The sequence below is a fragment of the Megalopta genalis genome, chromosome 14 (assembly GCF_051020955.1).
Source record: "Megalopta genalis isolate 19385.01 chromosome 14, iyMegGena1_principal, whole genome shotgun sequence".
NCBI lineage: Eukaryota > Metazoa > Arthropoda > Insecta > Hymenoptera > Halictidae > Megalopta > Megalopta genalis.
In genome coordinates, this window is record NC_135026.1 from 8,055,007 (window position 1) to 8,081,983 (window position 26,977).

At 36.5% G+C, this 26,977-nt stretch overlaps 1 protein-coding gene across 2 annotated transcripts in view; it reads right to left on the reverse strand.

The window, feature by feature from the left end:
- The window catches only part of sit (stuck in traffic), a 135,410-nt gene that overhangs the window by 28,166 nt on the left and 80,267 nt on the right, over positions 1–26,977 (reverse strand). Inside the window, exon 1 of one of the 2 annotated variants that reach the window (XM_033479638.2) lies at positions 15,698–16,058. The exons of the other annotated variant lie outside the window; for it this stretch is intronic. The gene's annotated coding sequence lies outside the window, so the exon portion shown is untranslated. Of the gene's footprint in view, positions 1–15,697; positions 16,059–26,977 lie in introns of those variants that run through there. 2 annotated transcript variants of the gene reach the window in all.

Consider the following 26,977-nt stretch of genomic DNA (forward strand, 5'->3'; position numbering starts at 1 on the left):
GTCTGGATTAGGTCTGAGTTCATTCATATCACAATATCTTGTGATATAAAATATAATAATATAAATAAATGTAAATATATCAATATAAATAATATATATATAAATATAATATATCAATATAAATAATATATATATAAATATAATATATCAATATAAATAATATATATATATATAAAATAGCAACATTTGGAATTGTAACTGTCGGGGTTTTTTTTTAATAAAATCATTTTTCACCTACTTTTATATCGCGTGTGCTCTAAAAACCGATCGGAAAAAGTGCAACCGAACTAGATCGCCATGAAAGGACAGGAGCAAACCGCAAGCGAAATCTGAATGCGACTAGTTCAGATCGTTTAATTCGATAGTTTAATCCTGCAAGGTCCTTTCGTGGTCGCAGGATGTCAGTTTCGCGGCCGCTTTCGCGTTCTTTCACCGGCCTCCGTGACGTTCACTCGATCATCGCGATTGACCGAAGTGAAATTCTCTACTAGATGCCTTTCGAGAAGCCAGTACAACGAGCTCGATCGACGGTAACGGCAGATCGATTTTTCTTTCGCGACTAATGGGCACAGAAACGGTTCGAGATTTAGGTGCCTCGGCCTGCGACAGATCGCTTCCGATTGTTACGTCGATGACACGGAACGACGATTGCAAAAACGTTCGAGCAAGCGAAGAAAAATAGAGAGTACGAGTGAAACTCGTAGCTGATCCTCACAGTCAATGGAAAAAGTATTTTTACAGAAAATTTTTCTAATTTTTCAGAAATGTTTAACAATGTTTGACGATGTTTGAATCGTTATAATTTCGTTAATAAGAGTCGCAAAACAATGAAACAGGACTGATTTTAAAGCTTCAAGCTCCTACTTTCGCTACATATCATTCATTTTTTAGAAGACATGTTTCGTATAATGTAGCGGGTGCGAAAGTGGAAACATGCTCCTTCTTGGAAACGTTACGGATTGAAATGTATGCAAATACTTTCGACATATTTTTTCGCGACTGAACCTAACCTAGATTTGAAGATTGAAGCTTCCTCTTTACAACACGTTCTTAAACTTTGACGTACGATTTTTTTTAGTCACTTTATCGACTTGTGAATGCATAGTGTACCGCTCTGTATTATTTTGAAGCGAGGGCTTCACACGGCCGAACATGTTCCTAGATTTTATTGCATAGAATGACTAGATAAAATCGTAAACTATATTTTGTGGAGGCGTTGGGAAGGGGAAGCTTCAGTCTTCGAATTCGTTGTCGACTCATTCGGAAAAGAAAGTTTCCAACGTTTTTGGAGACGTTTGAATTTGTAGCATTTTCGAGTAAATTTATGTCTTCAGTTTCCCGTCTGCTGTGTTATGGAAAATCGTGGTAGGAAAAAATGAATAATGGAATGTAAAAATAGAAGCTTCAAGCTTTAAAACAAGTCCAGATTCATTGTTATAGGACTTCTTTTTCCGAAATTCTAACTGCTCAAACATCGTCAAACATTTTTCAAAATTCTGAAATTGTGTTTGTACTGACTATAGATTCATTTAGTAAATTCTTCAAGAGTTTCGAGTGTTTTTTTTAAATAACTAAAGCAAAACTTCAATTATCCGAACTTTCAATATCTGAATTCTTTATTCCTCGAACTTGTTACATACTGGATGGCCAAAATAATTTGATCACTATGAATTGGTTATTGAAGGCAAACAGATTGAAAATTTACTGTATTTATTGCAGATGATACGGGGTACATGGACATGTACTTATTTTCTTAACAATTTTAGCTAGTTAAAAAATATACAATACTATTAATAAATTCCTTAAATGCCATTACTGTTTTGTATTTGATCTACTGATTTTTGTCATGAATGCATAAAATCTATAGTCACACTACACGAAGATAGAGGATAATGATAATTCTCGTCTTACTTTGATCATTGCAACACCATTGAATAGCCGAGATTCTCCCGAATAAAATGAGTCCAAACACGATGGAAATCGGACAAAGTTTATCGAAGAGCTTCTTATTATACAGGATGTGTCTCGTAACTTGCACACCTCAAATAACTTAAAATTACTTGATCATGAAAACTTGGAAACCTCTGCATGCAGAAGCCTCTACTCTCTTTTGAAACTACGTGTTTAACAAGTTTTAATAAAAAGCATGATTTGAAAGTTATTTTAAGTGTGCGTGTTACGTGACACCCTGTAGATTGCTTATTAATTAAAATAGGTTAAAGTAATGCGATTTTTACCGTGTTTGGAGTCGTTTTAATCAGAAAAATCATAGCTATTCATTGGAGCTACAATTAGAAAGCTATTTTCACCGATAATTTGATTCGGTTGAAGAAGATTAAAGAATTCCTGATACAGATTTAAATTCTCCAGTTTTATTTCACCGTACGAACAGCTTCAATTCCATGGAAGTTCTTGGTTTCCTTAATTGATAGTTTCACTTGCGTAATGGAAGTTGCACGAGCTAATTAGGCCATTTGTAATATTATCGTCGGCAATTAAAACCGAGTTTAATTTGTATACTTGTTAACGAGCGCGATCGTAACAAAGGATCGCGCGCCATCGTCGACAGCTCCGAAGAGCACATCTTTGCAATTCAATCGGGCTTCCGTTTTTCCCGTCATTATACAACTGGAAATTCACGCGACGGAATACGTTAACGAACGATTCCACTTTTACCAATTTATTATTGCCGCATTGTCGGAAGTTACGTCGATTATATTCATCGTGGTCTTCGATGAAACTCGATGATGGACTAGGTACTATCTTCCTCAGTTACCATCAACACGGATCGGCTGTTTAATTACTTTCATTAATCTTGATAGGATCTCGAGCGAGAAATATGAAACGCGGAAACGATCACCGAAATTATTCCAAGATGGCCGTAAATTTTCAACGAGATTTAGACATCAGACAATATATATTATATAGGTTAGGCCACGTTAAAAAACGTTCTCGTTATAAATAATTACCAAATGTTAGTAACAACTGGAACACATAATATAAGCAGCTGGCATAATCGACTGCTCTCACGTATGCCAACAGATGTACCATAACCTATAAATGTCAGTGTCGTCAGTATCGTTCATGATGCAGATTCATTTGTATTGTTTATGACGCAGTTTCGTTTGTACATTTTATCTTTCACCTTGATTTATACTGTTTATCACGCTTTCTCATCAACAGGTACAATTTTTCAGTATTCACAGCCAACGTGGAACATTCGAAAACTGGCGTTCGGCTCAAGCAACACGCTGCGACTGTCCTAACCAAAAAGTCTTCCCGGTTGAAACGTTTCCGGTGATCTGTCATTCCGCCAGCCAATTCTATATCGTGGACCAGAAATCCATTAGCCGTGCATCAAAAACACTTTCACTATGCCGTTAAATGATCCGTACCAAAAAGACTCGTCAAGCTGTCCAGAACGCAATCGATTCGAGAATCGTTGCGTTACTTTCTCCGCTCTTTGCAGGATCGAAAGATTGCGTATACAGGGTGTTTCGTGAACGCGGAACAGCGCCGTTGGAAAAGAGGAAACTTCCAACTTCGCGGTAAATCGAAGTATCGTAACCGATCTTTTCCGGAATTAATTGGCTCGGACGGGCGAAGAAATCGAAAAACGCGGCGCCGTGGCGACTGTGTAGTTCGCGTCGGTGAAACTCGGCGGGCGGGAGCGCGGGAAAAACGATAAGGAAAATTAAGAGGCGCGCGAGCGCGCCGCCGCCGAGGGAGCACCGACCTTTCCTCGGCGTGCTCTTGCACTTTCGCGCTCACGTAATCACCGTGTTTCCTGCCCGATCCGCGTGACCTTGATGCGTGTCGCCGCAAAACGATCGTCCGGCTTATTTACCATCTTTTTTCAGCCAACAACGGAACGTTTTTCAGCCGTTGCAACCCTGTACGACCGCGGTCCATGGTCGGTGGTTGCGCGGCCCCGCTGCCGGGTCGTCTGCGACCCGTCGTTATGCGAACCGTAATTCGATTAATTTTTCATTGCTCGTCCGAATCGTGAGAACGCCGAGGAATGTGTGCGTATTGATTTATAGTTGTTGCTGTGAATTTATTTTGATGCGTTTTTGGTGTTAGATAACGTCGTGGTTTTCAATTTGAGATCACTCGTTTCAATTGGAGGGTTAAAGCTGTTGTTACCAATTGATTTTACAGTGTTAATGTTGCTATTATTAATTTCAGTTACAGTTTTCAATTTTCTATTATTAGTTTTTCTATTTTAGTATTTCTATTTTATATTTCTATTTTAGAGAGAGAGAGAGAGAGAGAGAGAGAGAGAGAGAGAGAGAGAGAGAGTATTTCTATTTTCAATTAAAAGTATTAAAGTTTTTGTAATTAATTGATCTTAACGCGTTAAAGTTGTTATTATTAATTTCAATTTTAGATTATTCGTTTGAATTCAAGCGTTAAAGTTGTTGTTACTAATTGATTTTAATGCGTCAAAGTTGTTATTATCAATTTTTTTTTTAGATTATTCGCTTGAATCGAAGCATTGAAATTGTTATTATGAATTTCAATTACATTTTTCAATTTTATATTATTCGTCTGAATAATATAAAGTATTGTAGTTGTTATTATTAATTTGTATTACTGTTTTCGCAGGCTTTATTAATGATTTAAATTTCTATTAACAGTCTATTACACTTTTTCTACCAAAGAATGAGTAACGATTTAAATTTTTACTAAAAATCTACGATAAATCTGAATGTCTACAAAAAGATCCGTTGCAATATAAATTTCCATGAAGAATCCACCATAACCTATGCTTACATTGAAAATCTATGATAATATAAATTTCTGTGCAGATAATTTCATAATCGCGATGGCTGAGCATACGTTGCGGGGCATTTAAATCGCATCGACGAAAACGAAAGTGGTTTGCCGTCTCTCACCGTTCTATGGTGGTGGAGACCTAGCGGTACCACCATCGGCGAAGCGGTTGTTCGCCTTTCCGGTCTGGACGCGGAAATTCTCGTGGCGATCGTGCAGTTTCGTGACGGCCGGGCCGGTTCGGCGCGGGAAACATAATCACGATTGAGAGACCCAACCGGTGAATGCTCAGCCACGGGATCAACCGACTCGTAACGCGATCTAAATCCTTCGATCCAGGAACTTGTGTTAGACTTCCGAATATGCATGATTATTTTCTACTGAATATTGTTATTGCAATTCTTAAGTGTATAACCGATACGTGGTTTTGATTATTTATACATTGCTTTTTACGTTATTCGCTAAACATTCATTTCTTTTTTAATAACAATCTTTTCAATTTTTCTTTAATAATATTGTTTTAATTTTACTTTATTAATAATCTTTTAATTTTACTTTATTTATAATCTTTCGATTTCACTTTATTAATAATCTTAATAATCTATTAATTTTACTTTATTTATGATCTTTTAATTTTACTTTATTAATAATCTTTTAATTTTACTTTATCAATAATATTTTAATTTTACTTGATTAATAATTTTTTAATGTTACTCAAATATCAATCGTTTAATTTTACTTTAATAACAATCCTTCAATTTTACATCAATGATAATCATTTCATTTTACTTTTATATATATTCATATATATTCATATATTTATATTTATTTATATATATTCATATATATTATATATATTCATTTTAATTTTTCAATGTTTCTTTAATAATAATCTTACAATTTTTAAAATTGTAATTTGTAATTCGTGTAGCTCACTTTGTACCTCTGCTTGAGAAACAATGCTGCGAAAAATGAACGAGGAAAGAACGCAAAGAAACGAAACGAAACGAGAACAATTTTCCAAATGATAGTAAGCTACGGATCCTCTTCTCTATCATTTGTATTATTTTGCGCCCTCGTTCGAGAGCCGTTTCCAACTGGACGATATAAGAGGATGCGACTTAGTTCTCGCAACGGCTTATCAGCAGAACGAGAAAATGCAGCGGGACAGGAGAAAGAAGTCGACCTAGCTTATTCACGTTCACGTGATCCTATTGTTAGATACAGTCAGGGACAAATACAGGGTGTCCTAAAATTATATTATTTCCGAGAAATGATGGATTCCTTAGGTCATTTTAAGTAACTTTTTCCTTTACAAAAATTTTCTCCGAGGCATCGTTAAGGAGTTATTGAGGAAAAACACTGACCAATGACTGTCCGCTAACGAGCGGACAAAGCCCAGTTGCGCTCATTGGCTCGGCCGTCTAGCGCCAGGCATGCTCGCCTCTCATTGGTCAGTGTTTTTTGTTAACAACTCGTAAACGATGCCTCGGAGAAAATTTTTGTAAAGGAAAAAGTTAGTTGAAATGACCTCAGGAAGCTCTCATTTCCCAGTAATGACATAATTTTGAGACACCCTGTATATGTGGACATCCTTTAAAACGGTATAACGTTTTTAAAACTGGACTAAATGACTTCAATTTTTTTACAGATGATTGACTAATCTACTAGACAATGACTAAAATGCTTTTTTTAAAACTATTACTTGAAATCACAAAAAAAAATAAAAAACTTATGTTTTGTGACTCTTTTCAAAGGTCATTGTGTTGCAGGTCGTTAAATTCGTTTTTTCGTCAGCTATAACGCTACGAAGTCAAAAATACATAGTGCCATTTAATAAAGTCAAATTCACCTGAGTTTTTTATCGAATGAACAAATTTTTCGAAATTTTTATTATTGCACTTTGTTCGTCTCGAAGTACTAGTCAATTTTTGTTGCAAACATTGTTTTGCCAGATTAGAATAAATGCCTCAAACATCGGTGCTACCGTTAGGACCCTGTATTTGTTTCTGACTGTACTTCTCGCGGCAAGTTTATCAGTGGTACGAGAAAACGCAGCGTGACAGTAGAAGGAAGCCGTGCCAGCTTATTCACGTTCGCCTGATCCAGTAACCCACGAACGAGAACAAAAAGTGTCGCGGCTCCGGTCGTTTTTCCAATCGGATGTCGAATATCGACGAATTTAAAAATTCCGCGGACGGAGAGGAAAATATTTCGCGGCTGTAATCTCGCCGATAAAATCGCGAAGGAAAAATCGCGACCGAAGAAAGTTTCAGGTTTTGGAAAGTGTAAAACTTCGCGAACAGCTTGGCCGTCGCGAAAAAGATGAAAGCGAGTTAATTGTAGGAAGTTGATAGCGTCGGGCATAAGCGGCACTGAAAGCAACAATTTTATAACGCTTCGTGGAAGTAGACGGGAACTAATTTACGAAACCTAACGAATGTCGTGATTAATGAACGGCTATGAAACCGAAAGATTCGCGATCCGCCGATAACGTTAACCCGGGGCAAATGGAACAATTTTGGAGAACAAATTTGCCGATTTTATCCGACGATAACTTCGCGAGAAATCATCGTAGGATGATGACATATTCTTTAAATTAAAGCTTGAAACCTCTACTTTCAAAAAGATTTTCTGAATTTTGAGTTCGATGCACCCTTGCCAGTGCAACCCTTTAAATGTGAGGCCGTGTTTTTCACACTGAAAATTGCCAAGTTCGACAAAATGCACAGACTTTATAAAATTTTGTTCGGAGATGCTTCTTACAGTGGGGTATAGTTCGTTTCATCCTCTTTAATTTAAAAAAAAAGAAACGTGGCTGCGATTTTTTTTCGCGAAGTTACAGCCTTTCAAATAACCATTGCAATTGTGGCAATACGACGAGCATGGCCGTGCATTTAAAGAGTTGCAGTGACGAAAATGCATGAAACTAGAAATATAGAAACATCGTTTCAAAGTGGAGGCTTTAAGCTTTAATTTTTAAAAAAAGTCATCATCCTGCGATGATTCTTAGCGAAGTTATCGTCGACCAAAGTTGGCCAATTTTTGTCCGAGATTTTGTCGTAAACGGTTGTAGAAAACAAAAGTAAATTTTTCAAACTAGTAATTTTTAATTTGTACAGTTTCTAAATTTGTCAAATTTTTCAAAATGTCTCTTTTGAAATCCATTTTTTTAAACTGATAATAAATTGTCCACAAAGCTTGCAAATATAAAAGATAAAAATAATAGACTGATTTGTCTTAGGTCTAGATTAGGTCTGAGTTTGGTCTGAGTTAGGTCTAGGTTAGGTCTCAGTTAGGTCTGAGGTCCAGCTACTTATACCTAAACAGCGAAACTTTATGCAAAATAGAAATTATCTGCCACAATTGCAATAAACAAAAATCGAACAAAAACATATAAATTTATATATTTAATATTTATATATATATATAATCTTTTCTCTGTTAACAAAAATTAACTAAGCTGAAAATAATACAGTAATATCCTTAAAATTTTTCCCTTAGGGTTCCCCACAGTCAGGGTTACTAACTCTAACCCTGAGCCAAGCGAACCTCGCAGTGGTCCGAAATCCCAAAAACGTGGCCAAAACACAGACACATCTCGGATTTAATTTAAATTTATGCGAAGGTTCCCATGGCCGGTGATCACGAATGCTTCCTTAGAACGTCATGAAATATCCATGAAAAAATTCCAATTGTCCTAAGCGACGGCTAAGATGGCCACACGAGAACATTCATTGTAAATAATTTTGGCCAGGTTTCCGGAATTTCAGACCGGAGCGCGCGGCGATGGAAATCGGTTGTCAACGGGTGAACAGAGAGGCAAGCCTATGACGCGCCGGAGCCGCGTTAGAGTGAAATTGCGTGCGTATGTCTCGCAATTAGATTTCTAGTTCGAATGGTGGTCGTTCACCCGTGGTGCCGACTACTTCTCCGCGGCGGAGAAGAAACGTTCCGAGACGGGACGGTGGAAATCTCGCCGCGATACGTCGGGGAAACTATCGATAGTCTCGGAAAGCGCCTCCGCTTCCTAGTCGAACGCGGGTACAACTTTATTGGCAATTCGCGTCCAGCTGCGAACTCGTTGCTTTTAGCACGTCGACGATCCGCGCGCGTAAATGGAAAGTACTAGTGCCCGTTAGGGCGTAGGAGCCAATTACTGCGCCCTGTTGCCGTATTGTGCTAGTCAAAATAACAACGGCTATTTGACCGACGGTTCTCAAATTGTCCGGTGGAACGAGAGAGGGAGAAAGGACAAGCGAAGTTCTTCCGTTTATTGAGAGGCGTTTGAGGTTATGTATAGGCCTAACCTGTGCTAATGTGTGCAACGCCTCGCCCGAGAAATATATATCGTGCGCAGCGACTGAAACTGATACTTATTACTACGCACTGAGATTAAAAGTGAAAACAGAAATTCCAATTCCGACAATTATTTATTTTTATTTTTGTCATAATTTTGCAAACACGATCTCGCATAAAGTTTTGGGCACTCAAAATCAAAAGATTGTAATAATTGTTGTGATACTTTGAGAACATTGAGAACTGCTGTGTTTTGCTTGCTCGATTTTAACGAATAAACAATTAATTGAATTTGAATAAAAAACGTTTAACAAGTCTTATTTTTTCAATTTTGGAAATTCAATCTGGAAACGTTAGATCGCAATATTTTCAATTTTGAAAATTTGATTTGAAAATTCGGTCTTCAAGATTGGATTGCTGTATTTTCAATTACAAAAAATTAAATTTAGAAATTCAATCGGAGACATTACATTGGAATGTTTTCAATTTTGAAAATTAAATTTGATAATTGAATCTGACAAATAATATTGCAATATTTTCAATTTTAAATAATTAAATTTGATAATTCAATCCTACAAAGTAGATTTCAATGTTTTCAATTTTAAATAATAAAGATTTGCAATTCCAATCTGAAATCAGAAAATCTTCCACGCAGAAATATTTACATCATTTATTATGGTGTTTACAGCGATTCTGAAGGACTGATAGACGCCGGGGATTACAGTGGAACGAGCTTCCTCCTGCCCCGAGGCGATCAATTTTTTATAACGAGTGATTAAAACCTTGAACTATAGGAAGTCGTGATGCAGGATTTGCTCTGCTTAAGGCTGATACGTCTGCTTTGAAATCTGACCCGTTTTGTGGACGTATAGCGGATCAGGAAACATTAACGTTTAACATCCTGTTGGATTTGTTGTAAACAAAATTCTAATTGCAGTGTAAACATCTGCTGGAAAATGTGGGTCATTTTCCAACGTGATGATCGACTACCAGTGAAATATGTTTGCGGAAAGTGAAACAAAAATTTTTCAATGTAAATTGTTTATTTAATACAATTGGTAATTATTTGCAAGAAAATCTTTCTCTTTGATTTTTATCAAATTTATATATGTTGTGCAGTTCGAGATTTTGAACAAATTCCTCGTTTACGAAAACTTTCTAACTGCTTTAGTTTTAGAGATATTCGCGAGAAACTATAGACCTAACCCTGACCTAACCTAGATTTAACCTAGACCCAAGCCAGGCCTAAAATAAACCCTCTCATAATGTTCATAAAGTTTATAGTTTCAGACGCCAGTTTTTAAAATGCCTTGAAAGCTGTAAATACAGATTAGGTCTACATTACATCTGCGTTAAGTCTAAGTTAGGTCTAGGTTAGGTTCGGGTTACAGTTTTTCCTAAATATTTCAGGAACCGATGCAGATCGACATTTTCGACAAAGGAAAACATTGTTCATAATGTCAGGCTACGTAACATACTCAAATCTCGCCAAAATCCAAAACTAGGACCTTTTTGTAAACAATTACAATAAATAAAAAATCATGGCAGGCTGACACTATAATTAAGAAGCTGTTACGATAACCGCGCGGTCTAAATGATGACAGAGCTCTCAAGAAGAACAAGACTAAAAGAGGCGAAAAGAGGAACGAGTGGCTCGGTTTAAGTACAGTCGTTCACGAAAATACCGGAGCACCGTCTGTTTTCATAATCTTCAATTGTTTATAGCCGATAATGACGTTGACCGATTTCGTTGAAATTTTAACGGTGAAATGTACAATTATTCACTGAAATGAAAAAGGTTAGAATATATTTTTATTATATTTCTCTTTGTCATTTCAATTTTAATTTTTGCATACATTTTTTCGCTTCGAATATTCCAAAAAATTCAATTCACTTGGTCGACCATTTTCGCGACCGACTGTAAGTGACAATAGACTTGTATCCACAGGATCTGACATAGTAATAAAATAATGTTTGTTTTCCGGTAGACCTGGCACAACCGACCATTTTCTCTTCGTCTCGAAGCAGCGAGTACTCAAATGAAACAGTCTCGAAGGACGACAAGACGCCCAGCAAACTGCTGGCCGCCGCAGTTCCGAGCTGAAAAACTCATGCGACCGTGCGGAATCGTCGCACTGTGATTACGCGGTGGCTCGTGACGCCTTCCGATACGATTCAGCAAAAACGACGCCGGCCTGTCTCCGTCTTAAGCTGAGTGTACATTCAACGGCAATTATCCTAGTTCGACTTGATTTTAAAATAGCAAATAGGGCGCCACGAAGAACAAGAAGCAGGAAGCTTTTGGAGTGACAAGATGACCACCGCTTAGTGTATACTGCCGAATAAAGGTACAGTCGGTGTAGAAAGTATTCGCAGACCTATTGATCAGTTTTCTATAATTGCAATATTTTCAATTATATTAAATTAAATCTGAACATTCACTCTGAATGATTAGATTGTTGTATTTTCAATTCCAAAAAATCAAATTTGGAAATTCAATCGGAAACACTAGATCGCAATATTTTCAGTTTTGAACATCAAATTTGAAAATTGAATCTTACAAGTAACATTGCAATATTTTCGATTTTATATAATTAAATTTAACAATTCAATCTTACAAAGTAGATTTCCATGTTTTCAATTTTAGATAATAAAAATTTGAAAATCCAATCTTACAAAATAGATTTACACGCGTGTTAAAAAATCTCATTGAAACCGGTCGACGTTGCTACGAGCAGTAAACAAAACCTCTTTCTTAAGTTTGCTTGACCCATCCCCACTCTACTCTTGTCAATGGCTCGATCGAGCCCAGCCGGCGACATGTTTTCCTTATCTCCGTAGGCAAAGACAGAGGGTAAACATAAATTTAGGAAAGTAAACAGACGCACCTCAAGGGGACATTGCAGATGTGGAAGATGAATATGCAGTAATGAAAAATTAAACTTTCGCATTTAGTTTTTTTGCAAATTTGTGTTTTACGGTTTCGAATGTAGTACCAGCGGATTGCTGACGTTTTTCCAATTAAAATGAGTCCAAACACGACGTAACTTGGATCAGTGTTTAAGTAATTTTGAAATTTTGAAAATAATTTTGATTTTGACAAAGTCTGTAAAACTAGACCAATTCACGTCATGTTTGGACTCATTTTAATCAGAAAAATCTTAGCTATCTATTGATACTGTATAGCTATGAGGGTAGAATGATAATTGTAAAAAAGTTAATTTATTTATAGCACATTTTTTCAGCCAATTTATTTACTTCGTTTATTCTGGGTGAGTTCTTGGAAGGGTAACTCTTAGGCGGCAGATTTACGAGTCAGCATTACCTTACCAGCAGTACTGAAATTATTGGTGTTTATACAGTTATATAGGGTGAGTCAAATAATAGGTACTTTTGGATTAAGCGTTTTAGGTTAAAGTGTTAAATAAAAACGATGATGTTCCGTCATTTGTTTCCTTCGATTACCATGCAACTTTTAATATTTAATGTCTGATGTGTTCGAACGACTCACCCTATATATATTTAACACTATTTTAACCAAAGGGACGCCACTCTAAATTTTAATTTTGAGTGATTTTTTAAATGTAAACTCTTAAATTCCGCTAAACATTTACTACATTCACTATAAGAAACGCTTTTTGAAATTTTAATTCCAACTTTTTCCCCAACCTTAACCACTGAGAAACACTGTCGAATTCCTAGATGAGGGCTAGGATTCCATTCCCGGTGGCGATCGGCTTCTGTCGATCAGCCGGTATTAATTTACGCGGTAACGGGATCGTCGGTGGCCCGGCCCGGCCCGGCCTCCCATGAGAGACGCGCGTGGAACCGGTTCGGTGGGGATTGCGGAAAATCGTGTCAACAGCGCGAGGACGATAAACACGACAGAGTGCAAGGACGCTTCCGCTTCCAGCGATTGGGGATGCGCTACAATGCAGTGGTCCGGAGAGAGTCCTTTCGTGGCCAAAATTAAAAAAACGATATGAGTAATCAACAAATTAGATTACTATAATTTTACTTCGAAAAACTAAATTTGGAAATTTCATCTGAGACACTATTAAAAGTAATTTTGAAATTTCAATCTTACAAATTAGATGACAATGTTTCCAATTTTTTCAATTAAATATGAAAATTCAGTCTTAAAGATTATATTGCTGCATTTTTAATTCGAAAAAATTAAATTTGGAAATTCAATCTGTAACATTAGATTGCAATATTTACAATTTTGAATATTAAATATGAAAATTCTGTCTTAAAGATTAGATTGCTGCATTTTTAATTCGAAAAAATTAAATTTAAAAATTTAATCTGAGACCTTAGATCGCAATATTTACAATTTTGAAAATTAAATTTGAAAATTTGACCTCCAAAGCAGATTGCAATATTTTTAATTTTTAAATTTAAGTTTAAGGATTCAGTTGCAAATATCATTGCAATATTCTCTATTTCATGCAAATATTTTCGTGCAAATTTTGTGTATCCTCTTCGAAGAAGGTATTGAAGCATGTAGGTCGCGAAAGTTGATCGGTTTTGAAGTTACGTTTTTGGCGCGAAGTACGAACGAACCACGTTGTGATGCGTCCTAATTACGATACGACAAGGGCTGCGATTTAACCGTATACATGGAAAATCGATTCTGCCCTCGTAACTGTCTCGAGAAATGCAGAAAGAAATGCGAGTCGTAACAGTAGAAAGTTGCCTTCTGTATCATTACGAAACGGCGAATTCAATTTTGCTAGTTTATTTGGGAACTTTCCGATAAACGTTACGAAAGACACTGGGCGTGTGGGTGCGCTGTTAATGACAACGAGTTTCTGCGGGCGGTTTGGTGGTGGAAGGGCGAAAGGTTTCATCGATTTTCCGGTCGATTTTTATTGGTTACGAACCAAACTCATTTCACATGTAAATAATTCAAACTAGCGTGGCCAATGTGCAGCGCTGTACGTTGCAAAAATCAATAAGGTGTCAACGTCTTAGCGTGCGTGTGGTAATCACTAGTCTCTGGATCTTTATGCGAACTAAAAATTGTCTGCATTAGTTGCATGACGCAGGAGATGGGCACAACATTCTTCTCTTTCTACTGTTTTTGTAAGGTTAAATTAATATGCGTACTGTTTCAAGGATCCAGTGATTGTTATACACGCATGAAAGACCCAATTTAGTAATCACTTCTCATGACGAGTATACTCGTCGTTACACGAAATATTTCCATGGCGAGTATACTCGTCGTTACACGAAATATTTCCATGGCGAGTATACTCGTCATTACATAAAATATTGCCATGACGAGTATACTCGTCCATTCAACAAGAATTGCCATGACGAGTATACTCGTCAATTCATCAAGAATTGCCGCGACGCGTGTACTCGTTACTACACAAAAGACTGGTATGACGAGTATACTCGTCAATTCAACAAGAATTTTCGCGACGTGTGTACTCGTCACTACACAAAAGACTGCTATAACGAGTATGTTCATCATTATACAAAAGATTGCGGTGACGAGTATGCTCGTCATTACACAAAAGGTTGTCACGACGAGTATACTCGTCAATTCAACAAGAATTATCGTGACGTGTGTACTCGTCAATGCACAAAAGACTATTATGACGAGTGTATTCGTCATGAAGAAAGAACTTGCTACGATAACTATTACCATGATAACGTTATTAGGCCAAAACCCGTAACTTCCCCATGACGAGTATACTCGTCATCGCATAGAAAAGTATCATTATCTCGTGACGTGTATACTCGTCGTGAAACGAAAAATTGCTACGTCGAGTCACTATATCCAAAATCGCCACTTTCACGTGACGAGCATATTTGTCATTGCACAGAACATTACTGTTTCTTAGTGACGAGTATATTCGTTCTTAAATGAAAAGTTACTGCATCGAGTATATTCGTCATTACACCGAAAATCTTCGTTTTCACATGACGAATATATTCGTCACTGCACAGAACATTACCGTTTCTTCGTGACGAGTATATACGTCACTAAGTGAAAAATTACTGCGTCGAGTATACTCGTCGTTACACCGAAAATCGTCATTTTCACATGACGAGTATATTCGTCATTAATCCTCGTTAAACCAGATTAATCCACGTACAATTCAGATTAGTTCGTATGTCATCTTGAAGCGATGTAAGATCGAAAAGATTGCAATTTGAGGATCTATGGATCTTCCCACTCATTGACAGACTATCTTCGCGAATTTTAACCTGAAGTGCTTTGGCTACAAAAGTATACGACAGTCCACATTATTTACGATAGCTTTAGAGAGAACGATAAATATTTAGAGGTCGCAGTTCAATCAAATGAGAAACCCTATCATCCGAATTATTATCTATTCATGTTTCACATATAAATAGAACAATAGTTGATCCAAGCGCAACATTATTTATTGTACAAATCAACGAAGAAAAGCAATTTGAACAAATCAATTTAATTCAACAATTAAAGGATCTTTTCAAAAATCCTCAAAGGAGCCTAAAGAGACCTCCAAAAAATCTCTAAAAAATCTCCAAGAAAATCTCTTTTCAGCCAAATCCAACTCACAAGCGTTACAAACTAGATCGTCTGACGATCTTAGGGCGACGCTTGGACGATCGAATCTCTTACCGTTGATGAATTGGCTCTCAAAAGTGGAATCAGTAGCGGGATCGCAGCGATCCTGTCAAGACAGCATCCTCCGGCGAGCGGACCCTTCAGGATCGGAGTGAATCGTGAAGGATCGAGGGTCGTTTCTCGTCGTATTCGATTGTTATCGATCCTTGGGCACCACAACGAGGACCAGAGCGAGAGACCGACCGCGATCAGGCGAGTAGCGGCGCACCGAACCGGAATCGACGAACGATCGATTAGCCGAAGGAAAAGCCGAATCGGTGGTTTCCGAGACGTCGGTTAGCACAGCCGCGACGTTACTTGATCTCGCGCGATTCGATGTTTGTGGTGGACTGAGAGGCACGATGGCGTTACACCGCCGTTACTTTCTATACGCACATACGGAGTAGGAAAAGGTGCAGAAAGTGGGGTGTCTGCCACGATAAGCCGCGACCCGGACACTGGAGGGGCATCTGTCACCTGTTTTCCAGGTTCATGGGGTTGTTCAGCGCGAACTATTGTCCGCTATTTAGCCCTCGAGCCATGATTTAGAACATGTTTTCACCAATAGTTTAGCCTATGATTTTCTCCACGGTTTAGTCCATAATTTAACCCACGATTTAAGCCACAATTTACCCACGATTTAACCTATAATTTGTCGCATACCTCGACTCAAAATTAAACCCACGATTTAACCCATAATTTGACACACAATTGAACCCTCAATTTAGCCCGCAATTGAATCCATAATTTGACCTATATTTAGTTAACAATTTAACTCCTGATTCCGGCCACATTTTGCCCACAATCTGATCCACATCTGGTCCACATTTAGCTCATGATTTATCTGACAATTTAACCCACATTTAACCTAGAATTTTGTTCACATTTGGATCACAATTTGACCCATAATGTAGCCTAAAATTTGACTCACATTTAGCCCACAATTTGGCCCACAATTAATCCACAATTTTATCAACATTTGACCATATTTTAACACTCGACTGAACCAAAAATTTGACATACAATTTAACCTAAAATTTGACACACACTTGAATCCAAAATTTAACACACAATTGTATCCGCAATTTGACCCACAATTCGGCTCACATTTAATCAATTAATAATTCAGCATATAATTCGATCCACATTTAACCCACAATTTGTTCCACATTCAACTCACAATTTGACAAGCATTTGGACCACAATTTGGTCCACATTTCTGTCTACAATTGGACCCAAAACTTGACCCATGATTTAGTCCACAATGAACCCGCGATTGGCTCAGATTTCAACCCAGTGATTGACCCACAATTTAACACCACCCCGAGACAACAATAAGTAGAGCTTAGGGATTTTGTTCGTAGATAATTACCAGAAACGGGCTGGTGCTCAAAAAATAACGGATACCCGAGAATCACAAACTTTCGAGAAATTAACTTTAAATGCATTTAAAAAATTCGATAACTGAGGTATCAAAAAAATCGTACCCTATGTTGTAGAACACTCCGTGGAGTATACCAGCATGAGATTTCGTGACTGTGAAATATAATATCTGGAGAAGCATGAAAGAGACCATTTTTTTCTCTGAGTTTTTACGTCCGCTCAGGTAAATCATTGGTTCGCAATGTAACATTATATCTACCAAAGGTGTAAAAAAAAACTCCTTTGAAAAATCTCCGTCCAACGAAATTTTTACCGAAACGGTTGAAGGACATGTTCCAATAAATTTCAATAAAACTTATTATCAAAAATTCATTCGGTAAATGGTATAATACAAGCTATCGTTAATAACGATGTTAATTTAAAGGTGAAAGGTGAAGCATTCTCATCAGCGAAATGTCCGCGAAACCTAAATTCCCGCGTCGCTCCGACCGGAAATAGTCGATTTTCGGAGCCTTGCGTTCCACCGATTGGCTAGGATGTTGTTAACAAAATGCGCGCCGAACGAGCGCCGTTGCGACAATGCCGATTTGCGACAATCTCGGCCGGCAATTGAGTGGAAAGCGATTCGTTCCGAGTAAGCCGACGTGGCCCGTTTAACCCTGAAACGTAACCCGTGTCCCCTTCGGAATCCGTGCGCGTTTCCGGCGGCCAGCATCGATATCGATTTTCCCAGCTCGGGTTTTTCCTAACCGGGCTCGTTCCAGTTTCGATGGTTGAGTGACATTATTCGCGTCACCGGTGACTCAAGAGTTTTCGAGAAAAGTGCCGGTTGTCACGCGACCGCGGCCGCCTACGGAGTGCAAAGGGTTAATACCAGATCCCGCGAAAACGGATTTATGTAATGCCAAAAACAGGGCTGGGTTGCTCAACGAAAGACATGCTCGATATGTAGGCGATTTGTACAGCGCGTTTAGGGTAGCGTGAAAACGTTCTATACGATGTATGAGAATTGTTATGATCGTTACGTGACAATTGGTATTTTTATTCGAATGGTTTTGATTCGAAGTGATATAGTTACCGAGATATTAATCAAAGTAACATGTATAGCAACATTGTTAATTTGTTTGAATATTTTCATTGTTTTAGAAACAATGATTAATGATGTAGACGTATGAAAGTCAAAACAACAAAATTATTACATCTATATGACGAGTATATTCGTCAAAACAACAAAATTATCACTTCTTTATGACGAGTATACTCGTCAAAACAACAAAATTGTCATTTACATATGACGAGTATACTCGTCAAAACAACAAAATTGTCATTTACATATGACGAGTATACTCGTCAAAACAACAAAATTGTCATTTACATATGACGAGTATACTCGTCAATTAAAAGAATTGTCATGACGAGTATACTCGTCAATTAAAAGAATTGTCATGACGAGTATACTCGTCGATACGAAAAAAGTTGCCATGACAAGCATACTCGTGGAAACAATAAAAACTGTCATGACGAGTATACTCGTGAATACAACAAAACTCGTTAATACGGAAACGATTCATTTCCTTACGACGAGTATACTCATCATTACACAAAAGCTTGCCATGACGAGTATATGCGTCAACACGACAAAGTTGTCGTTTCCTTATGACGAGTATAGTCGTCAATACAGAAACAAAATGCCATCGGAAGTATAGCCGTAATTATACAAATTATTGCAACGCTAATATATTCGTCGATACAATAACGATTATCATGACGAGTATACTCGACATACAAAAAACATTGCCACGCCGCGTACACTCGTTAAATCAAACAAAAATTGTCGTCTCCTTATGGCGAATATACTCGACGCTACACTCGTCATTAAGAAAAATAAATTTCCATGACGAGTATACTCGTCATTACACAGAAGATTGTCACGTCGAGTACACTCGTTAAATCAAACAAAAATTGTCGTCTCCTTATGGCGAATATACTCGACGCTACACTCGTCATTAAGAAAAATAAATTTCCATGACGAGTATACTCGTCATTACACAGAAGATTGCCATTTAGGCTAGCATTAAAACGTTCTACTCTATCCCACAATCAGAACTTTCCCAATCAGTATGAAAACAAAGTTGTTTCTTTCGATTCGAATGTTCTCAGTTCGGAGCAACAATGGTATGTGGGGTTGTTTCGAAACGTAGTCGGGGGGATTAATAGCTTCTGGAGTTATTTGAACAAAACATCGACGACCCTGAATGTGCATTACGCAACTTTCTCGTCAGCTGGTGACGTAATGCCAACAGATAACGCACATCGCCAGTAGCCGATGCCCGGTGAGGCTGGAATCGGTGCTTCGCGATTTAATAAGCAGCTGCTTCCTGCGTGTCGTACTTTCGCCGCGAACATCGTTGCATAACAGATCGTCGACACCCGTTGTCACTGATCTGCTTCGTTTCAAGTTCGAAATCGTTCGACCAATCCTCAATTTTAACTGAACTCCTGAGTAGAGGAGTCAATTACTGCGCCTGTTAAGAGCTTTCAGGAGTTTTCGCTATTAAAGACAACTTTAGTATATTCATACGACATTTCTTTCTTACTTTTACATTTTTTTTTTTACTTTTTAGGCTATTTATATTATACTTATATTACAATATTTATATTATACTTATATTACAATATTTATATTATATTTATATTATATTTATATTATATTTATATTATATTTATATTTTATTTATATTTTATTTATATTATATTTATATTATATTTATATTATATTTATATTATATTTATATTATATTTATATTATATTTATATTATATTTATATTATATTTATATTATATTTATATTATATTTATATTATATTTATATTATTTTATGTTATACTTACATTATATTTATATTACTTTTTATGTTATTATTTTTTATATTTATATTATACTATTTACTACATGAACAATAATATAAAATGGAACAATATACAAATGTAGCTACTTTTATTATTATTTTTTATTATTTTTTTAATTATGCTTGAAAATTTACAAATGGCACAGTAATTGGCTACATCACGGTAACTGGCTCCAGTAACCGATGCTGTCGCAATTACTCGATCGGTACACCGACGATGAACAAAACGATCGAGCTCGACCTTTTAAAACGTATGGACACCTCTTCGTACGTCTAAACAATTACGGGTAAACTTTCCGCCTAGTAATTTCGTTCCCAGAAATCTGTTTATACGGTGTTTTGCATTCGATAGTATGCAAAATATGTTTACCAAGAGCGCCGCGTCGGTGTAATTAAATATAAAGACGCCGTCGTTACGGTAAATAATGCGCACGCATCGCGATTAGACTGCAGATTTTAATGCATTCGCGAGTAAATATATTTAAGACTCTCGGGGACACGTTGCGATAAACCGGTGCACCTTTTCTTGCGATCTAGTATTTGTCGTCATAATCGATAAGGATTCTAAATGACTAATTGCACGTGGATGTTCTATACGAATTAGAATGTTTATGTTTTTATGAGGAGTTCCAAGGAGAGGGAATCATCTGTATCTTTTTCTGACCAACGTTGATATTTACAATTGGACATCGTACGGAATAATTTCGAGCACAGTTCGGCGAAGAAATTCGATACAAATTTTTTCTCGTTTCTTGAAATAAGTGGCGCAGTTTTCAAAATCGGCTTTCGCACGATTTTCCAACAAGATTTATAAATTAGATAGATTTATTATTTTAAGTCGCATTTAGCGATTCCACTACCAATTTACCTACTATATTTCCATTTAAAAATATAATTTTTTCTAATAAAATTGTTTAGACTGACGAAATTCAGTCCTATTTCATTCGTGTATCTTTATAGTAGTATTTTGCAAGACTATATGTGTTACGTGAAATAAATGAATAGAATGAGGAGAATGAATACAATCGATAGAATAATGAATAGAATGAGTTGAATGAGTGGAATGAGTAGATTATTTTTAATATAGTAAATAGTGTAATGTAAATATAATATAAATATAAGAAATAATAATATGAAAAATAATATAAATGTAAAAAATAATAATATAAAAAATAATGTAAATATAATTTAAATGTTATAATATAAGTATAATGTAAGGATAAGTAGAATGAGTATAGGGAGTGGAATGAGAAAGGCGAATAGGATGAGTAGAATGAGCAGAATCAGTAGGATGAGTAGAGTGAGTAGAGTCAATACAGTGAGTAGGATATGCAGAATCACTGGAATGAGTAGAGTGGATAGAATGAGTAGGGCGAGTAGAATGTGCAGAATCAGTGTAGTGAGTAGAATGAGCAGAATAAGTGGAGTGAGTAGAGTCAGTAGAGTGAGTAGTATGGTGAATAGGGTGGGTAGAGTGAATCGAATGAGCAGAATCAGTAGAGTGAGTGGAGTGAGTATAATGAGTAGAATTAGTAGAATGTGTAAAGTGAGTAGGATGTGTAGGGTGAATAGAATGAACAGAATGAGCAGAATCAGTAGAGTGTGTAGTGTCAGTAGAGTGAGTAGAATGAGTGGAATTAATAAAATAAGTAGAATAAGTTGAATAAATAGAATAAGTAGAACGAATAAAACGAATAGAACGAATAAAACGTATAGAACGAATAAAACGTATAGAACGAATAGAACGAATAGAACGAATAGAACGAATAGAACGAATAGAACGAATAGAACGAATAGAACGAATAGAACGAATAGAACGAATAGAACGAATAGAACGAATAGAACGAATAGAACGAATAGAACGAATAGAACGAATAGAACGAATAAAACATATAGAACGAATGGAACGAATAGAACGAATAGAACGAGTAGAACGAATAGAACGAGTAGAACGAATAAAACATATAGAACGAATGGAACGAATAGAACGAATAGAACGAGTAGAACGAATAGAACGAGTAGAACGAATAGAACGAATAAAACATATAGAACGAATGGAACGAATAGAACGAATAAAACATATAGAACGAATGGAACGAATAGAACGAATAAAACGTATAGAACGAATAGAACGAGTAGAACGAGTAGAACGAATAGAACGAATAGAACGAATAGAACGAATAGAATAAATTACTTAAATTAATTAATTAAACAAATGAGAAGTCTCGTCAATTTTAAAATAGACTATCTCTTAGCCCGGACTGTACAATACTAATGGTCGAAAATCGTCGAGTCATCACCGTTCGTTCGAAAGCTCCGGTTTTACCCGAACGTCCATCATAGATCGCAAACCTCGATGGATTCGAGAAATCGCTTCCCGATGTACGCGACCGATTAATCGAGGAATCGGAGGTACCTCGCAGCAACTACGTATCGGGCCACTTCGTTGGATCTTGATAACGGCCAGCAATCTCGACGAAACGATTGTCTATCTAACGAGCCGCGGGAACGTTCTCCGATTACTAACTATCCGCTCGTGAAATTCCACGCTCGGTGGTCCGGAGAACTGGCTCCGAATGAAAAAATAATTCTCGAGCATTGTGGTCAGGGCGCGCCGAAATATATGGGTTGTCCCGCGCTGCTGGTAAAAATTTGAATAAGTGCGCGGAGCATTATTTTGCCCCGCGATTCTCGGCCGATAAAGCGCCATTTTTTACGACCTGTTTTCTCTTGCGTCAGGGTACACGTATTTTTATGTGGTACGGAGGTAAATGCATTGTTCGGGGCGTGGAAGTATCTTTGCTCTTCGTTGATACAGTCGTGGATAACTTTTTAGACAATTTTTTTTTAGGTTATGTGTTAGGTTATGTGGCGACATTTTGGTAGAAAAATAATGTGTATTTATTCCTTATATTGTGTGTTATATCTTTATTCAATTTAATTTTAATTTAATTAATTAATTTATTTTATTTATATGCAATATGTATAAGAATAATTATATATATATATATAATATTAATAATAATTACATATATAATTATTGATTATATATTCATACTTATTTATAAATAAAAAAAATTAAAATTGAATTAAATTGAATAATGTCGACGAATCACAATTTCGTTCAGGATGGACGAAGAGGCGGCCTCAGGTGTTTAGCAACAGGTCTCGAAACGCCTCCGAGAATCAGGCTCTCCCTTCGATTTCGCAATCGAAGTCGGACCAGCGCGGCGCGCCGATTGCGAACACTATTTAAGATGCGTTCGCGCCTGCGTGCCAGCTTCAATTAATATTAGTAATCGCTTAGAAAGCAGTCGCGTGTGACGAAAGACGGTGCACGCGCAATTTCTGCGACCGCTTTGTTCCAGGGTGTCGTAGAAACCCTGGATTTAAGTAAACGATGTCGTTTCACATTGAAAAACTGAACTTCAATATACGTAGTTAAAGCAGTATTGTGTCAACGAAATCCTACAGAACACTTCGGACAATATCTTTAAATATAATAATGAAAAACATTTGTTCGTGTCGATCCTTCCATTTACTTTTCACAAAAAATAAGAAATGATATAAGCAATTATGTTATTTCATAGGCAGAAAATGATCCGTAATTAATACTAGCAATCAAAGCAACGTGTAATTATCATAACGAGATGATTATTTAATCCATACGTAACACAGACGTAATCAAGACATAACTTGGAAATAAGTTAGTAGTAGTATTGTTCGATTAAAATCTGTACATTTGTACTGGTACAGTACAAAAGTAGTATTTTGTACAAAACCAGCATAAAGCCAGTCATAACCTCAAATATCCGTGGTAATTACATTACTTTTTTGATTCATCAACTCAAAAATGCATCAGTTCATCAATTCACCAATACACCCATTCGCCAATTCACCAATTCATTAATTTATCAATTCATCAATTTATCACCTCATCAATCCGTCAATTCATGACTTCATCAGTTCATCAATTCATTAATTCACCAATTCATCAATTCATCAATTCATCACTTCATCAATTTATCCACCCATCAATTCATCCATTCATCACTTCATCAATTTATCACTTTATCAATTCATCAATACATCAATTTATCAATACATCAATCCACCAATTCATAAATTCATCAATCCATCAATTCATAAATTCATTAATTTATCAATTCATCGATTCATCAGTTCATCAATCCATCAGTTCATCAATCTATCAATCCATCAATAATGGTTCTGTCGCGTACTCTTAGTGTACGACTAAACCTAACTTTAACTTACTTCGTGACGTAGAAATTGTCCCTGAATTGTCGAAAATGAATCAATATCGCTAGAAACAGCGATAAATTATCGAGAACTAAAAGAGGCCATCAAAGTAAATAATAACTAAAAATCAGGCCAGAAAACTTTCGTGAGAATCAATTAAAAATGTCACCAGATTTGGTCCATTATTTGATCACGTCCTCTAGCTTCGGGTCTATTTTGACCACGCAATAACTTCTCGCCTGGGCGTGAAATGAAACGTCGACAATTAATCTCGGCGGGGAGTAATTGCATTATTTCTCAGCTGCGGTGCGTTTCGAATCGGCTGGCAGCCGGCGCAGACCGATTAAATTCTGTGAAACAGTTTTAAGCCACCACGGTCCAAAGAGCACAGAAACACGCAACGTTAGCGGCGTACAGCTTCACATTTCAATTCGCATGGATTTTTATACGTCTCGATAACACTTTAGATCGTTCACATTGGCTGCGTCAGATCAAGCTTTCGACAGCTTGAATATTTTACTTTATTTATTTAGAACAAGTACTAATTGAAAACTCCTTTCGGCTGGTGCGAATTGCACCACGTCGGGTTGAAAGTCCGGTGTTGAATTTATATATAATGTGATAATTTCATCCGTATCAAAGACCTATGATCTTCTTCTGAAGCCGGCTGTTCTAATAGTTATGAAAAATTATCAACTTATCAATTTCTTAATTCAATAATTTATAAATTCATGAATTTATCAATTCATTAATTCAACAGTTCATCAATTTATCAGTTCATTAGTTCACCAGGTCATCAATCCATCAATTCATCAGTTTTATCAGTCCATTAATCTATCAATTCTTCAATCCATTAATCCATCAATCCTTCAATTCAGCAATTCAGCAATTCGTCAATTCATCGCTTAATCAATTCGTCAATTAATCAATTTATCAATAAATCTGTTTATCAATTCGTCAATTTATTAATCCGTCAATCCATCAGTCTATGAATTCATCAATGCATCAGTTCATTAGTCCATTAATCCATCAATGCATCAATCTATGAACTCATCAGTTTATCAGTCCATTAATCCATCAATGCCTCAATGCACCAATCCATCAATGCATCAATGCACCAATCCATCAATGCATCAATGCACCAATCCATCAATGCATCAATGCACCAATCCATCAATCCATCAATGCATCAATCCATCAATCCGTCAATCCATCAATACATCAATCCATGAATTCATCAGTTCCTTAGCCCATTAATTCATCAATACATCAATCCATGAATTCATCAGCTCATTAGTTCATTAATTCATCAATGCATCAATCTATGAATTCATCAGTTTATCAGTCCATTAATCCATCAATCCATTAATCCATCAATGCATCAGTGCATCAATCCATCAATCCATTAATTCATCAATCCACCACTTCATCAATTCTGGTTTCATCGAATGTTCAGCGTATCATAAGTTCAGGAATGCACCTGCTTTGCATTGATCCCACGACATGAGAACTTTCGGATTAATTACTCCCTCTTTACGAAACTGGCCCATTGTGCAGCAGCACCTGGTCTCAAGTTATAATTCATCGAAAGGTATTCGCAGTGGCGGTGTATGCAACCGCGGCAAATGTCAAAAAGTCATGGTTTGCGAGGGCCGCGTGTCTTTGCGGAGGAATTTACGTGGCTCCTGACAAATCGCATCCACGACTGCCGATTCCCAAGAATGGGCCACACATAAAATTCTTCGATGAACGTCGCACAATATTTACTGGCCCGCGGTTCGATTTCAAGTCTTCCTTACGGAGAATTATACGGAGAACAAAGCACAAACTATGTATCTGGATTTTTGTCGAACAAGATTTTTTCAAATTAATATAATTATTTATATAAATTTGTAAATAAAATCATAATACAATTTAAAATTATTTATTGTAATGAAAAAGTTATTTTTATAACATTAAGTGGAATAAAATTTGGAAATGAATGTACATAAAAATTAGGTTCATTTAATTTATAATTATCGAAATTTTTCAAGTTGGCACTGCAGATTTTTTACAACATATTTGAAGACTCCTCATTTGATACTAAATCGCAAACATAACTACTGATCATGAGAAGCAAAATTCTTTATTATCGAAACACGTTGTATATGGAAATAGATTATTACCTGCAAAACTGTTTATTGAACGAAATAGTGAAGAATTAGTATATTAGATGAAGAATTCGTCATATTTTTGCTCTAGGTTAGGTCTGGGTTAGGTTTCGGTTAAGTCTCAGTTAGGTCTAGGTTAGGTCTCGGTTAGGTCTTAGTTAGGTCTCGGTTATGTTAAGGCATTACGAAGCACAAAATAATAAAATCGTCATCTTACAACACAAACAACTTTGTTAATTTTTAGAAACAAAACATTGCGTTGTACATATGTTTAACAAAACAAATAACTTAGCAAATTCCTTGTGTAATTAGTTGAACAAATCTGGAAAAATAAAAAACCCTAAGAAGTATGTATATAATATTATTCGAAAGCAACGAATCATTAGAAGACTATACGTAGAATGGTGTCGTGAGCAACGACTTCCGAAATTATGCAATGTTGCGTCAATATGAATAATTGATACTGAAATCGTCGTCGCACCCGTGAATAAATGCATTTTATTTGTCTCGTGAAAAAAATGCGAACAATCGGAACCGTTCCAATTATTCCAATTGTACTTTCAACGTAATGTTTCGTAACCTGACAGTAATTCG